Genomic DNA, 18,003 nt, shown 5'->3' with positions numbered 1-18,003 from the left:
TAATCTTACATGCCCATACTTTGGTCTGTCATTGAGATTCAAATTCTGTAGATTCTTTACAGTTGGGTTCTTTAATCTAAGTTTGGTTTCAGACATAGATATTTCATATGCAAAGTATTTCCATCTTTGTGTATTTTTAATTCCCACCTATGTTACTTCACATTTTCATTTTGTCTGATGCTATCTATCATTCCTCTGGGGGGTTTTTGAAAGGTGGTCATTCTCTTTTGTTTTTTATGGTAGCCCATTTGTTTTCTTTAGCTCCTATGTTGTTTGGATTTGTTGGGTAGATACACCCTCTTGACATGCATGAATTTACTATAGATTTACACACTTTTTTTTTCTTCAGTCTGTATCAATTACAAGATATTTTGTGTTTCATTTTCTGGGTCACCTCAATTTTTCTGTTGGTTGGTCAGAATTTTTGATAGGTGCTCCACTACCAGGAAGTGCAGTTACATTATTACAAGGACAAATCATATTTTCTAACTCCATCATGGACAGTAGCCTCCTGGCATACTCAACTGTTTATTGACAGTAGATATGTTTCTTTTGACTCCAACTCAATGTTTGGTTAATAGTGAGGTTTTTTTCAACTGCTACTTCAGCTGTTTCCAGTTCGTCTTCAGTCCATGTTACCATCAGTTCAAAAAGCACAATCCTGCTTGAAAGGTTCTGTCACATTTGGGGACTTGTTTTGGAAGCTCTTATTCCCCAAGATCTGGCCCACATTACATTTCTTTATGAATTAAACATAATTAATAGGAACTTGCTAGAGAACCCTTGGATTCTTCTATTTCCCTTTTCTTCTTTCTTCAAATAGAATTTGATGTGCCAAACAGACAACAGCAAAGTTGGAGTACTTCTTCTGCCTCCTAGACTAGATTTACAACTTTCTACAGGTCAGGTTGGAGGGGTTGACCTGGATGCTTAAAAATTATCTGGTCAGTTGTCCAAGGTCAAGTCCAAGTTTCATATCATTCTCCTGGAACAGAGATGTTTATACAGTTCATGGGCTCTCTTTAGAAGCATTCTGAAAAGAACTAATCTTGGCAAAGTTACACCAGATCAGCATGTGATTCTAGCTTTATGTTAGTGGAGGTAAGGTATCATATTGGAAATTATAATTTTCTTGTGCAGTAAATGTGTTTGCAATAAATAGTTACCTCTCTTTACACTTCCCACCCTTCATTTCCACTCAATATTTTTATTATTGGTGCCTAATCTCCAGGGAGAGGTAGTTGCCTGAGAAGGGTATGTCACACTCCTGTTGGTAGAGGGTATTTATATGATTGTTTACATACTACAGCACAGCTGATTCACATTAAACATGTACGGGTAGATAGGAGTATTAAGACTAGTGGTGAGTGAAACATTTGAGCATATAGAGGGTAATAATAATTGAGAAAAGTCTTTATATTAGAGTAGGTAAGTATCATTAGCTGTACAGGAAAATCAAACGAGATGGTTCTGTTTATCTCGTCTGTCTTTGGAAATGCTTGTTTACATTTACTTACTTCACTCTAAGATATGTTTATAACCAGTTGAAAGCTCAGAATTTCTCCTGCATGATTTTTTGGTTTTTGAAAAGTGTCTTCTTAAGTAAACCCATTTATGTTGTTGTAAACATTTGGAGAAAGATAAGAAGAATGGTGTTTGAAAAATATTTTTATAAAGATATAAATACAGTTTAAGTAATAAGAACAGTTATTTATAGTGGTACTGATATAGTAACTTATAATATTCTTTATTACAAAATGTGTATGTAAAATATTAAAATATTTTGTTTACATACTCCACTTGTAAAATTTGACAAGGCTTAGGAAATTGTGGCAAATGAGCACACATTTTGAAAGTAGGAGAGATCATTGTTTTCTGTATTTCTTTACTGTTTGGTGTTCTAAGAGAAGTAGCTGAAAACTTTAAGATGTGTTTGTAAATAATAATAATAATACATGTGCAATGTATTACAGAGGAAATGTGATTCTATTCTACAAAATATACTAGTCCTCTAGAACAAAGGAAAACAGTTTCACTTATTAAAGGCCAGTTTTATAATATTTGATATCAGCTGTGGTTGCATGTGGCTCACTGATTTGTGTATTAAAAATTCTTGTAATTGTATTATTATACTTTGGATGTTTAACTTAGTTGGAAATTGCAATTATAATAAGTTAAACGAGGTTATGAGGTTTGTCACATTGACTTATCAATCAGTTATGTTGATTTAAATATTCACTGAAACAGCAGTTAAAAAAAGGAAATTTCAAACACTAAGGTGTTGAAATTATATCTTCACATACAACATGTCTACTGAGTGACCAAAATATCATGATACTCATTTCAGTTTCTGTGACTCGGTAATAGAGGCTAGATTAGAAAATTTTACCAATCACACAGTATTTTATTCTAGCTTGTTTGATTGTTTGTGTCATCAACACCTGTAATACAAGACATACTCAAGTTGAGGGGTTATTATGAGCCGATAATTTGTGTTTAGTATGTGCAATGGAACTTGTTGGTTTAAGTAATTGGGAAGCTTTCATTGTGACTTAACACTGTGATGTGTGTTGTATTTTTTCTCATTTTCATCTTGCATACAAATACTTTTTTCCACCAATCAGAACATGGAAACAAAACTGTCAATGAATAGCAGAGCCATAGCAACATATGTAAACCTCTGTAATGAATGTTTTTGAATTACACTTACACTGCTGGCTAAAATCTTAAGGCCAATGAACATAAAGAAAAAATATGCATTTTGCGTTGTTAGGCTCAACCACTTATTTGAGTAGAGCTTCAAAAGATGAAAATAAGAAAAGGTAAAATAAAACTAAAATTTTTTTTTAACATTTAATAGGGAAAATGTGAAAACTAATAAATTAACCTAAATACTAGCTGGTCAAAAGTTTAAGACCATACCAAAAAGAAGTCCTAAACAGGGTTGGAAATGCCCAACAAGAGGTCTTAGTAGTGAGTTGCATGGCCATCATTGCGAATAACTTCAAACATTTGCTTTGGCATGGTCAATATAAATGTTTGCAGAAGGCTGGCTGGAATTTTATTCCAAGTGGTGAAGATGGCTTTACGAAGATCATGCACTGTTTGGAATTGACACCCATTTCTAGAGAATTCCCTTGCTATCCACCCCCAAACATTGTCAATGGAGTTCAGCTAGGGAAACACGCTGGATGGTTCAAAAGAATCACGTTATTAGCCATGAAAAATTCCTTTGTCCTGCAAGCATTGTGGATTGCAGCATTGTCCTGCTGAAAGATCCAGACATTTCCACACAAGAAAGGGCCTTCAGTCAATAAGGATGCTCTCTCCAACATGCCAATGTAGCCTGCTGCTGTTTGATGCCCCTGTATAACCTGAAGATCCATTGTTCCATGGAAGGAGAAAGCACCCCAGATCATGATGGAACCTCCTTCCCTGTGTGATGTAGAAAATGTCTCTGGTGGGATATTCTTATCGTGCCAGTAATGTTGGAAGCCATCTGGACCATCCAGGTTAAATTTTTTCTCATTGGAGAACAAAACCTTCGTCCACCTTTCTACATCCCATGTTTGGTGCTTTTCAGCAAAGTTTAACCAAGCTATTTCATGGTGTGGAAGAAGGCGTGGCCTTTGAAGACATTTACGGTTTTTAAAGCCTTTCTCTTGTCTATACCGTTTTATTGTTTTTGAGCTGCATTCTGCATCTGTAAGGGTCTGGTTCGATGATCACCTGGTTTCTTGCTAGACAACCCGTCGAATCCTCCTGCTCAACGTCGGCAAAATTTTTGTGGGCCAACCACTTGAAATTCTCGTTCCATGTCCCTCAGGGTCTTTTAAGGAATTTGCAACAGCAGTTTTACTATGCCCAATCTCACCAACGATGGTACATTGAGAGAGATCTTGCTTTTGCAGTTCGACAATTCTGCCGTCTTTAAACTCGGTCAACTTTTTAGCCTTTGCCATGTTTTTACCCAGTGTAACACAGGAGATGTCAGTGGGAGATGTTGACAATGCTAATGCTTGAACACAAATGACTAAATTTTGTTACCTGTTTACTGATTAATACTTCATTTCAGTATGGTCTTAAAATTTTGACCAGCTAGTATTTAGGCTAATTTCATAGTGTTCACATTTTCCATTCTAAATTTCCCCTATTTTTTTTTTTTGCACTAGATGAGTCAACAGATGTTAGTGACACTGCATAGTTGATATTTGGGTTTGATATGTAACTTCAGATCTTCAAGTGAGGGAAGAAGTACTTGGCCTTTGTGAATTACGTGATCGGACATGTGGAAAACATTTTTCAAAAAATATTTGAAATGTCAAAACAATTCAATCTGGATTTAAAAAACTGGTTTCTGTCACAACAGCTAGTGCTCCCGCAATGATTGGTGCAAAATTAGGATTTATTTATCTTGTGAAGCAGCATTTAATTGAAAATAATGTGAAGTCCACACTGCCATCTTTCCTTTGCATTTTGCATCAAAAATTTATGTGCTCAGAAGTCTAAAAGTGATTTATTGAAAAATCTGATGGACATTGTTGTAAAAATCATGAATTATATTAGAAGTGGAAGCTCTCTCATCCATCGACATTTTGTTGAGTCTGAAGAAAAGCAGTGGCTGTAATTTTGATCATCTTACTGATTTTGCAAATGTAAGATGGTTAAGTAGAGAAAAAGTTTTGAACGATTTACTTCCTCATTTCCTCAAGCAAAAGAGCATCTTGTTGAATAAGGTAAGATAGAAAATTTCCCAAAAATTCAAATTTTGTCATGGCAGTGTGATTTGCACTTTCTGTGCAACATGATGGTTAACTTGAATGATTTTAATACGAATATTCAGGGAAGAGGTAAAATAATAAGCAAGCAATCACTGTATTCATGAATTTTATTAAAGCTAAACCTCCTTACGGAACAATTACAAAAGAATGACCCATTTTGCGAATTTGAATAGTTTTCTAGAAGATAGTAAGGGCTATGATTTCTCTGATGCTAAAGATGATCTCTATGTCAACTGGATCAAAATTCTATCTCAAAAATTTGAATCACATTTCTCCACACACAAAAATTTGAAATTGATATTTGAATTTTTGCATGATCAATTTCAATTTGACTTAGGAAATTTCATCTTTTTTGCCTTTGGGTAAGTGTGGATTTCAAGACGAGATGTTTACCGTGCAAAGTGTAGAACACATAAAAGGTAAACAAAAGTGTTGCTTCAAAGAGATGTGCCTCACTATTCTGATAAATGAGAGTCTTCCAAATTTAAAGATAGCAATTTCAAAATTATTTTCCATGTTTGGCTCGACATTGGTATGTGAGTCAACATTTTCTGCGCTAGATTTTGTCAAGTCTGGTTACAGATCTCGGCTTACTGACATAAATTTAGAGGCAGAGCTAAGATACTCACTGAGCATAGATATTAAGCCAAATTTCACAAAACTTATTGATGAAACCCCATCAATTTTCACGATGAAGGTTAATTGAAATGCAATTATTTGATTAAACTAATATATTTCCTTTTTTTAATAGTGTGACAAACGTTGTTTTCCTTAGCCACAGTTGTGGCCATTATGAAAAATAAGTTGCCAATCCTTGCTCTAGAGTACCACACAATCTTACAATTTGTTTTTATCAGACATAATAAACTTTAAAATACACAAATAGATACTGCTAAAAACATTCTAATCATAAAATATTTTGAGGTTCACTCTATTTTGATATTTCGTATAATACAAATATATAATATATATAAATCAAAAGACGAGAAATATGACGTGTCACATTTGAAACTTGTTACTCTTGAGATTTACACCAAGAAACCATTATACAAGTGATCGCGAAGAACAACCCTTTATTTACACTCTATGTACAATTTCTTAACAAAGTTTAAAAGATAAATTTTCCTTTTATTACATTACTTTTAACATCTGACTTTTCCCACTGTTAACCATCACTTTATATTTCTGCCATTTTCATTCCCTCTCGTTTTCGTCATTTCATTACAATTGATCCACCAGTATTGTTACACCTCCAACCAATAAAAACTGTGAAAAGCAAGATTTTGAATATTTATGTATAGTAACTAAGGCGACAAGTTATTAAAGTGAAAACCGAACTGTGGGAAGAAAAAAAATATTATAGTCGAAAGTTTCTCACCATACATTTCACAGGTACTTAGACCAGTACAATTTGTAAGTATAAAGTTTTCTATAAATATTTTAATTGTAAATTCATATAAGGTCATTCGATAAATCTGAATTAAATTTTTGAAATGAAAAACAAAAGTTGCACAATTAGTAAATATTTACATTACTCTTAACCCTGCGAGAGGCTTAGTAATTAGTGTTAGCGAACACTGAGCTGTCTTTCTCACAACTTTTAGAAAAAGTGAAGGTTTTCTAAGAAAAAAATAAGATCCTTTTTACGTCAAGTACTGCAGGGGAAAAGTTCGGATTGTGCTGATACAAACAGTAATTTTTTATCTATTAAATATGGTACCTTTTATTGAAAGAAGTTTTTTACCTTTTAAACTTCTTTTCTTAAAACTATGTATACTGAATTTAAGTGGTGGAAAAGAGAAATGAAGACCTTTAGCTAGAACTGATTTACACTGATTATTTGTTACAATTACTTAGGTTAACAATCAGGTCGCCAGGATGAAACTAGGAATGAACGCTATTAGTCAATCAATTCAGCCTCAAATTTTGAACATGTTCACGTCGAGGAATTTGTCTTCGGTCCATTGGTACCGCTTGTTTAGTGCATCGGTATAATCAACGCTGTTAACAACGATCTAAAGGTAAGTAGAGTACACATTGAACTGTTTCAGTAAGTTGTCTGTCCTGTCGATGTTTCGTTCGAAATACTTGATCCAACGTTTGCTCCACCAAACATGCTTCGTTTTTTTCTGAATGAGTTGTTGGTGTGTAGTGATAGCTAGGTGCCTCTATTCTTTTACTTCTAAATTACGGACGTCTAGCGTAGATAATCCTCGTGTAGCTTAGAGCCAAATTTAAAACAAATCAACAGTTTCTTTAGAGAAATTTGATAAACTAACGAAAATTTTGGTTTGGTTCTTCAAATTGGAGAAACTTTGGAATAACGTGTAGAAGCTTGCATTCTGAAAGAAAGCAAATGTCAAGGTTTACTTTTTAAGTCCCATTTTTCATAAGCACAACTTACAGGCAACAGTTCATTTACTCATGGTCATATCAGGGCATTAGCAATCGGTGTGCTCGAAGGAAAACGATGTATGACGATTAATAGGATAACTTTATTAGAGATGAAGAAACAGTTTCATATAACAGCAGGGACAGAGATCAACTTTTCGGAATTCTAAAGATTTCATCTTCATTATTTTAAGGCAAAATAAAAAAAATTACATCATTTCTAACTGAATAACTAAAATACATTGCTGAAACAACGATAATTTAATCAATACAAAAATACATAGTAAATTACTAACAGTAAAACATGTTGTACACATTTTAAATGGTACAATTTTAATGAAGGTTACATGATATTTGGTGTTAGGTAAAGTTGTTTCATGTGGATGGTTTCTTTAAGTACTAATTCCAGATCAGTGTCATCCCTGCAAAGAATATTAATATTTTATAGTTCGTGTACTGTTTCTTCACTATGTTGGTGTATAAACGAAAACCATGTGTTACTCAACTTTGTGTATTTTCATGAACAATACCATATTCTATTAACTCTTACCACTAGATGGTGATGGGTTTTGTCAATGCAACAGCAATTACAGTCTTCACACGTGAAAATATGGAGAAGCCATGAACAAAGATGGATTCAGATGTCTTTTTAGTCAGAAGAATTCTTATGTACATAATATGAGGTAAAAACTCAACTGGAACTAAAACATAATTTGTGAGTTATAAAAAAGCAACTACCTATCACCATATTGTTCTGTACTCTTCGTTTTTTAACCAATCGTTTTACTTGTTTTTTTTTATCCTACCATGACTTATGAGCATCTATCAGATGTTGAGTGCACACCTACCTATCAAATTTTAAACTTTAAGTAAAAATAATTATAAATCTGTAGGAACAGTTTTACTCAAAATTTATAATTTTGTAACATTTATTCAATGTGAGTCACAAAGAAGTATGAAATCCATTCAGACTTTCATGTTTGTTTACATGTGAACTTTAACCAGATTCTGCAGTAGACAATTTATTATTGATTTTTAATCCCTAATCCAAAAGCATATGAATGTGTTTGTTAACAGTAGACAATTTACTATTGATTTTTAACCCCTAATCCCAAAGTATATTGATGTGTTTGCTAACAGTAGACAATTTACCTGTCGATTTTAACTCCTAATCCCAAAACCAATAGATGTGTTTGTTAACAGTAAACAATTTACCTATTAATTTCTAACTCCTAATCTCAAAGCATATGAATGTGTTTGTTAACAGTGGACAATTAACCTATTGATTTTTAACCCCTATTCCTAAAGCCTATGGATGTGTTTGTTAACATATCTTTATTACTTGATATACTGAACAACCATCAATGAAGATCGACTTTCAAAGTAGCTGTAGTCAACATCTGAATGTGATTGGACAGAGAACATTATGCACTTCTTTTTCATGTATATTGTGAACCGTGTGTTGTCTGTCCATCCGTTCATCTGCCTCCTGTTTTTGACGGCCACTTGTGTTGAGTGTGAAATGCTACTGATGAAGTCAAAGTTCAACATTAACTATTTAGATAACAGTTGAACAGGTATGAATAATGTTGACAATAAACAGGATAGTCTACACTAACTTGTTATGAATTAATAACACTATCATTCACATATCAACATGTGACAACGGTATGTTATTATTGTTGAGTGGTTCTTAATAGAACGCTTCTTATACAAATGTGGAACATCAAACAGAAGACCAAAACCCATTTAACACTTACTCTAGAGTGTCACACTATCTTAGTTTGTTTTTATCACTGCTAGTAAATTATTATCCTTCCAACTTTAAATGTTTGTTTCTCAGAAGCATCTGTTTGTGTACTTTAACCTAATCACAAAACATTTTGTGGTTCTTTCTATTTTTATATTTCCTGTATTGCAAATATACTCTTCAAAAAAAGAAACGCAAAAGGCAAAATATGAGACAAATTGTTAACAAGTTTATTCCGGGTAGTTCTGTGTGACATGTGTAAAACTTTGCACATTCACTGCTGAACATCAAAGTCTGCAAAGGCGAAGTCCACGCTCACTAGGTGAAGTTTAACGTCACTCAACGTCAATAACGAGTATGGCCCCGTGAGCATCAATAACTGCTTGGCATCTCCTGCCCATGGAAGCGATGAGATGACGAATCACATCCTGTGAAATGGCTGTCCACTCAGCCTGCAAAGCTGCTGCAAGCTGAGGTAGAGTCTCCAACTCGTCCCAAAGATGTTCGATGGGGTTTAAATCTGGTGATCTGGAGGGCCAGAGAAGAACGTTGATGTTGTGGTGTCTCAAGAAGACAGTGGTGAGTCGGGCTGTGTGAGGACGGGCGTTGTTATGTTGAAAAACGTAGTTGACGTTCACCATGATGGGTTGCACATGGGGCCTAAGAATCTCGTCAACGGTTGCGTACGGTCTGATCGGAAATCCTACGCAGCCCTGGTATGGTTGAGACAGTAGACGTCGGAGTGGTGGTCCTATCCCGAAGGTGACGTAACCGGATGCAGCGATTTTGTGCGGGCGTGGTCACACGAGGTCTGCCAGATCGTGGATGGTCACGAGTTGATCCATATTGTTGGTGACGATTTCATAGCCTTGTGATGGTGCTTGGGTGGACATTCACAGCTCTGGCAACATCTGATCGAGATTCGTCTGCTTCCAAGCAACCAATGGCGTTGTTGCGTTGTGCTTAAGTCAGTCTTGGCGTAACTGTATTGCGTGTCGGTGGCTTAACACTGAGCTATGGAAACCGAGAACCCGTCACTTTTATAGGGATTTTGCACATGTTGCACTTGCAGAACATGCAGATCTCTCAAACAAATTTATTGGACACGCATGCGTTTTGGCGAAAAATCCGATGTTTTCCTCCGTTTTCAAAGTGCACAACTTTTATTGTCATTTTGGTCTGACAATCAGTGCCTTAACACGTGTAACATCACATACTCTGAGCTTGTAACGTTATTACATATATTTCTCTTTAAAATAACAAAAATATCCCTTTTGCGTTTCTTGTTTTGAAGAGTATATATATATAAATCTTCAGATGACCAGTATGACTTTTCACATCTCAAACCTGTTGCTCTGAAATCTATACCAACAAACTGTTGTACACGTGAGCGTAAAGAACGACCCTTTATTTACACTCTGTGTACAACTTCTTAACTAAGTTTAAAGGATAAATTTTCTTTTTTTATAACTCTCCTTTTAACATCTTTTAACTTTTTCTACTGTTATCCCTCACTTATCAATTTTATAGTTTTGTCATTTTCATTCTATTTCGCTTGCGTCATTTCTTTACAAAACTGATTCACCAGTATTGTTACACCGTCAACCAATACAAACTGTGAAAGACAACAATAAAACAGAACCACAATATTAGTGAATATTTGCATACAGTAACTAAGGGAACCAGATATTAAAACAAAAACCAAACGGTGCGAAGAAAGAATATTTTTGGATGAAAAGGTTTCTTACCTTGCATTCCACGGATACTTCGACAAGTACGATTTGTAGGTATAAAGTTTTACAAATATTTTAATTGTATACTCACATGAGGTCGTTCTATAAATCTGAATTATATTTTTGAAATGAGAAACAAAAGTTAGGCAATTAGTGACATTTACGTTACTCTAAAACTTGCGAGAGGCTTAGTAATTAGTGTTAGCTAACACTGGATTGTTTTAGATAGCGTCGTATTGAAAAATTTAGAAAAAGTGAACATTTTCTGAAAAGGAAAAAAAAATTCATTTTACAGAAAGTACTGCAGGGGAAAAGCGTTCAGCTTGTAGTGATATAAACAGTAATTTTTTTATCTATTAAATGCGGTACCGTTATTGAAAAAATAAGTATTTTAAGCTCCATGTCTTAAAATTATATTTATAAATTACATCAATAAAGATGTAATCAAACCTTCAGGTTTAGTCCTAGTGAAAGTCGTGTTCTTGTTACAAGGGCAGTACTTAAAATTCTATTCTAAAATAAACAAAGGTTTGTTCTACGTATTGTAGTTTTGTTTTTGTAATTGTCTGAATTTAGAATACCAAAGTGGGAATCTTGTAGATTTTTGTCCATAGTACAATGTAATAGTGACACAATGTATTTATTATTTCGGCTACAAAGATACAAATATACATGCCGTGTTCTTTGTATAATAATAAATTTAAAAAATATGACTTAAATAATTATTTATGTTTGATTTTCAAAAAATATATATCTTCAACATTATATAATGCTTCAATCGTTAACACTTAGTCTGTACTATGTTATTGTATTATTAATTAACCTTGCTTTTAGTTCGTGATTTTAGTGAATTTTGTATAATTATGTCTATATATAATCCACAATAGCAATTTAATATACTATGATGATTTACCGGGTGTCGTCTCATCATTACGAAAATGTTTACGACATTTTTATTTCTGAGATTTTTTCTGGTATCTTTGGAATGTTTCTTCACGTTGGGTGACAATAAATTAAGGGTCATTGATAATGTGGTAGAGTTTTCAAGAATAAGCAATATTTTGATCAAGTAGTCATTTTTAGTTAAAATAACAATTTTAGCTAGGAGTAATTTACACTGATTATTTATGTTATAATTATATAGGTTAACAATCTGGTCACTAGGGTGAAACTGGGATTAAATGCTATTAGTCAATTCAGTCTCAAAATTTGGACATATTCATGTCGAACAATTTGTCTTCCTTCCATTGGTTCCACTTGTTTTGTACATCGGTATAATCAACCCTGTTAACAACGATCCAAAGGTTAATACAATACATCTTGAACTTTTTTACTAAGTTGTCTGTTCTGTAGATGTTTCGTTCGAAATTCTTGATCCGACGTTTGCTCCACTAAATATGCTTTCCCTTTATGACACGTGACTGGGCGGTATATTGTTGCGGTCAATCCAATTATTTCCTTGTAAAACAGTGGTTGGTGAGTGGTGATCACTAGGTACCTTTCCTCTTTTCTTTCACTGCTAAATTACCGACGGCTATAGCAGATAAAAATATCATGGACTGAACGAAAAACAAATGTGGAAGTCATGGAACTGGCAGGATACAAATGGTCCCTCATGAAAACTATAAGAAAGAGACAAATGGAATTTCTAGGACACATCTGCAGGAAGAATGGAATAGAGAAACAGATGCTATGTGGAAAAATAGAAGGGAGGAAAAGTAGAGGGTGTCAAAGAACTAAATATATCGACAGCCTCAATAACTACGTCACCAAGAACTCAATGAGCAACATCGAGTTGATAAGGAGGATTGACAACAGAGAAGTCTGGCATGCCATGGTCGTCGATGTCTGTCGCAGATTTGACACACGAAGAAGAAGATAGCAGATACAATTTTCAATACTTTACATATTCCATTTTCAGTATTCAAAGTAAAATAAAAAAATACATAATTTCGAACAATCCAATATTTTATTAACTCGTACTACTAGATGGCGTTCGGTTATTTGAATACAACAGGCTTTACCGTCTTCACTCGTGAAATATGTACAAACCGAAGTACATATGAGTATGATACGGTGTTAAACTAATCTGGAACTATAACATAATTTATGAGTTACAAGAAAGCAATTTTCTATCACCATATTGTTCTGTGCTTTTTGTTTTTTTAATCTATTTTTCTAACAGCTTTTTTTTTAATCCTACCCCGATTTGGAAGCACCTTTCAGATGTTGGGTGCACAACCCACGTATCAAATTTTAAACTTTAAGTAAAACATAATTCTAAATGTGTACTAATAGTTTTACTCAGAAATATTTTAGACTCTTTACTTTTGTAACATTCATTCAGTGCATGTCACAAAGAAGAATTAACACCAATGTAGACTTTCATGTTTTTTAACATGTAAACTCTGACGAGTTTCTCCAGTAGACAATCTATCGTTTTTTTTTATTAATCCCAAACCCTATGATTGTATTTGTTAACTAATTGTCATTTCTTAACATACTAATTACTCATGTCTCGTTTTTTGTACAATTTTCGTAGTGGTTTACTTACTACAATCTTTTTATTTTACTCTTGTATGATATTACAGAATGGATCTACACACAACCAATGAAGGCTGGCTTTGAAAGTAGCTACAAACAATATTTGAATGTGATTGGACAGAGAATATTATGTACTACTTTTTTATATATATCGTGAACAGTGGTGTTTCTCCATCATTTTATCTCTGTCTCCTGTTTACAGTAGCCTTTATAAAAGCGGATGAAGCCAAAGTTCAACATTAAGTTTTTGAATAAGGGAAGAACAGATGTGAATAATTTATATGCAAAAACGGCTCGTTTGGGTTGAGAAAATATTTTACATAGAAGCCGTTTTTGCATATAAATTTCTCAACAAGTGGGTTTCTCGACATCACAGATGTGAATAATGTTGACAACAAACAGCATATTCTACACTAACTTCTTATAAATTAATAACACTGTCATTCACATATCAACACGTGACGTAACGCTATGTTATTGTTGAGTTAGTAATCGGAAGTATCACCAGAACACTACAAACATAAGTTATCAGTAACCAGAAGTCCCACCAGAGAACGAGAAACATGAGTTATTAGTAACCAGAATTTTCACTAGAACTCTTAAAATATGAGTTATCAATAACGAGAAGTCTCAGCAGCATACTCACACAGTGATAAAACTTTCAGTGAAATTGAAGACCAAGAGTGTTGAAAGAGTCAGTAAAAGTGAAGACCAACAATGTGAAAACAGTCACTGAAACTGAAGACCAACACTGTGAAAACAGTCAATTGAAGAGAATACCAATAGTGTTGAAAGAGAGATTGAAACTGAAGACCAATAGTGTTGACACAGACAGACAAACATAACACCAATAGTGTTTCAACACACAGTGAAATTGAAGAACAACAGTGAGGAAGCAGTCAATAAGAAGTGAAGATCAACATTGTTGGAATACTCAGTGAAAATGAAACCCAATAGTGTTGAAAGTGAAGACCAATAATATGAAAACATTCAGTGAAATTGAAGACCAACAGTATGAAAACTTTCAGTGAAAGTGAAGATCAACACTGCTGAAACAGACTGTGAAATTGATGATGTACTCTTATGAGACAGTCATTGAAAGTGAAGACCAGTTGTGTTAAAAGAGAGTAGAAGTGAAGCCACACACTGTTGAAATAGACAGTAAAATTAAAGACAAACTGTTAAAAAAACAGACATTGAAACTGATAAACAACACTGCTGAAACTAACAGTGAAATTGAAGATCTCCACCATTGAAACATTCAGTGAAAGTGAAGACCAACACTGTTGAAACCCAGTGAAATTGAACACCAACACAGTTAAAACCGTCAGTGAAATCGAAGACCAATAGTGTTGATAATGTCAACAAAATTGAAGACTTACACTGCTGAAACAGAAAATGAAATTTAAAACCCGTAGTGTTGAAACAGACAGTGAAACAGAAGAACAACAGTGTTGAAACAGAAGACCAGTAGTGTTGAAAGAAAAGTGAAAGTGAAGACCAACAATGTGAAAAGAGACAATGATACTAAAGACTGTTAGTGTTGAAACAGTCAGTGAAAGTGAAGACCAATAGTTTTAAAACAGACAGTAACCTTGAAGATCAACAGTACTGAAACACTCAGTGAAAGTGTAGATCAACAGTGTGAAAACAGTTAGTGGAAGTGAACCCCGAGTGTTAAAGAGTCAATGAAACTGAAGACCAACAGTGTTGAAACAGAATTGAAAGTGAAGACCAACAGTGTACACACACAAATAAAATTGAAGACCAGTACTACTAAAATAGACAAGGAAATTGAATGCCAACAGTATTGAAAAATACAGTGAAACTGCAGTCTAGTAGTGTTAAAACAGTGAGTTGAAGACCAACAATGTTCAAACAGAATGGAAAGTGAAGACCAGCAGTGACCAACAGAAATAAAATTGAAGATCAGTGCTGTTGAAAGAGACAGTGAAATTGAATGCCAACAGCATTAAAAGAGGTAGTGAAACTGCAGTCCAGTAGTGTTAAAACAGTGAAATTGAGACCAACAGTGTTGAAAGAGTCAGGGAAATTGAAGACCAATGGCATTGAAACACTTAGTGAAATTGAAAACTAATAGTGTGTAAATAGATAAAATGAAGGTCAACACTGAGAAAACAGTCAATGAAACTGAAGATCAACACCATTGAAACAGACAGTGAAATTTAACACCTACACTGTTAAAACAAAATGAAATCGAACAACAACACTGTTCAAACAGTTAGTGAAACTGACGACCAGTGGTGTTAATATGGACAGTGAACTTGAAGAATCACACTGTTGAAACAGACAGAAAAATTAATGACCTACACTTTTGAAACAGTCATTGAAAGTAAAGACCAGTTGTGTTATAATAGGATAAAAGTGGCCACAAACTGTTGAAAGACACGGTCAAATGAAAGACCAACACTGTTCAAACAGACAGTGAAATTGAATATCAACACTGTGCAAACCGTCAGTGAAACTGAAGAACAAGTGTTTATAAATTCAGTACAATTAAAGACATACACTTTTGAAACATTCAGTGAAAGTGAAGACCAACACTGTTGACACAGACTGTGAAATAGAAGACCAGTAGTGTTAAAATAGAGTGAAAATGAAGATCAACTGTGTTGAAATGGACTGAAAATTAAGACTACACTGTTGAAACAGATTCAAATTGAGGAACATTACTGTTGAAACACGCGGTGAAACAGAAGAACAACAGTGTTAAAATAGAAGTGAAAGTGAAGACCAACAGTGTGAAAACAGTCCGTCGAAATCAAGACCACTAATGTTGAAAAGGAAGTGAAAGTGAAGACCAACAATGTGAGAACAACAGTTAAACTGAAGACAAGTAGTACTGAAAAATAGAGTGAAATTGAAGACCAACAGTGTTGGAACAGCCAGCAAAAATGAAGACCAATAGTGTTAAAACTGTCTGTGAAACTGAAGACCAATGATGTTGAAAAGAGAGTTGAAAGATGAAGAGAATGCAGACAGACTGTAAAACTGAAAACCAGTAGTATTGAAACACACAGTGAAATTGAACACCAATAGTGTTGGAACAGTATGTGAAAGTGAAGACCAATATTGTTGAAACAGACTGAAAAAGTGAAGACGTACATTGAAAAAACAGTTAGTGAAACTGAACACCAATAGTATTGAAACAGGCAATGAAATTGAAGATCAGTATTAAAACGGTGAAACTGAAGACTAACAGTGTGAAAACAGTCAGTGAAATTCATGACCAGTAGTGTTGAAATGGAAGTGAAAGTGAAGACTAATAGTGTTGGAACAGCCAGTGAAAGTGAAGACCAACAGTGTGAAACAGTCAAATGAAAGACCAATATTGTTCAAACACACCATAAAAGGGAATCCAACAGTGTTGAAACAGCCATTGAAACTGCAGACCAATAGTGTTCAAACAGACAGTAAACGTGAAGGCAAACAGTGTTTAAACAGTCAGTGAAACTGAACACCAATGATGTTGAAAGAGAAATGAAAGGTAGGACCAAGAGAGTGCAGACAGACTGTAAAACTGAGAACCAGTAATATTGAAACACCCAATGAAATTGAACACCAACAGTGTTCGAAGAGTCCGTGAAAGTGAAGACCAATATTGTTGAAACAGACCGAAAAAATGAAGATGTAGTGTGAAAACAGTCAGTGAAACTGAACATCAATTGTGTTGTAGCAGACAGTGAAATTGAAGACCAACAGTGTTAAAAACAGTTTGTGAAACTGAAGACCATCAGTGTAAAATCAGTCAGTGAAATTCAAAACCAGTAATGTTGAAACACAAGTGACAGTGAAGACCAACAGTGTGATAAGAGTCAGTGGAATTTGAGACCAATAGTATTGAAACAGACAGTGAAAGGTATGACCAACACTGTGAAAACAGTGAAACTGAAGACTGATAATGTTTAAACAGAAGTTAAATTGATGAACAACAGTGTCAAAACAGTTAATGAAAGAGAAGATTCACAGTGGTGAAACAGACAGTGAAGTTGATTAATAATAGTGTGAAAACAGTCAGTTAAAATGAAGGTAAGCACTGATGAAATAGTAAATGAATGTGAAGATCCTCTCCTGTGAAACGGACAGTGAAATTAAAAGACCTACACTGTTGAAATATTCAGTGAAAGTGAAGACTGACACTGCTGAAATGGACCATGAGATTGATGACTTACTCTATTGAAAAGTAACTGAAAGTGAAAATCAGTTGTGTTTAAAGAGACACTGTTGAAACACACAATCAAGTTACTGTTAAAAAACAGACATTGAAACTGAAAACCAGCACTGCTGAAACTGACTGTGAAATTGAAGATCTCCACTGTTGAAACATTCAGTGAAAGTGAAGACCATCATTGTTGAAAGAGACCGTGAAATTGAAGGCCGACACTACTGAAACAACCATTGAAAGTGAAGACCAACACTGTTGAAACACAGTGAGACTGAACACCAACACTGAGCAAACCGTCAGTGAAATCAAAGACCAATAGTTATGATAAAGTTAGTAAAATTGAAGACTTACACTGTTGAAACATGCAGTGCCAATGAAGACCAACACTGTTGACACATACCTTGAAATTGAAGACCAGTAGTGTTAAATTATAGTGAAATTGAAGACCCTTAGTATTGAAACTCACATTGAAAGAGAAGAACAATAGTGTTTAAAGAGACAGTAAAGTTGAGGAGCAACAGTGTTGAAAGAGACAATGAAGACCAATAGTGTTGAAGCAGACATTGAAAATGATGACCAACAGTGTTGAAACAGAAGTGATAGTGAAGACCAACAGTG

General features: G+C 34.4%; 1 protein-coding gene across 5 annotated transcripts in view; it reads left to right on the top strand.

Moving 5' to 3' along the window:
- The window catches only part of LOC143222808 (uncharacterized), a 36,647-nt gene extending 21,990 nt beyond the window's left edge, over positions 1-14,657 (top strand). For 4 of the 5 annotated variants that reach the window (XR_013012499.1, XR_013012501.1, XR_013012496.1 and 1 more), the window contains 2 exons: positions 6,639-6,802; positions 7,729-8,786. The gene's annotated coding sequence lies outside the window, so the exon portion shown is untranslated. Of the gene's footprint in view, positions 1-6,638; positions 6,803-7,728; positions 8,787-13,246 lie in introns of those variants that run through there. The other variant, XR_013012495.1, reaches the window with a different exon arrangement.
- The last annotated feature ends 3,346 nt before the right edge of the window (positions 14,658-18,003 follow it).

The sequence above is a fragment of the Tachypleus tridentatus genome, chromosome 8 (assembly GCF_004210375.1).
Source record: "Tachypleus tridentatus isolate NWPU-2018 chromosome 8, ASM421037v1, whole genome shotgun sequence".
Taxonomy (NCBI): domain Eukaryota; kingdom Metazoa; phylum Arthropoda; class Merostomata; order Xiphosura; family Limulidae; genus Tachypleus; species Tachypleus tridentatus.
Note: the sequence above shows the minus strand (reverse complement) of the source record. Positions and strands in the feature narration are given on the sequence as shown.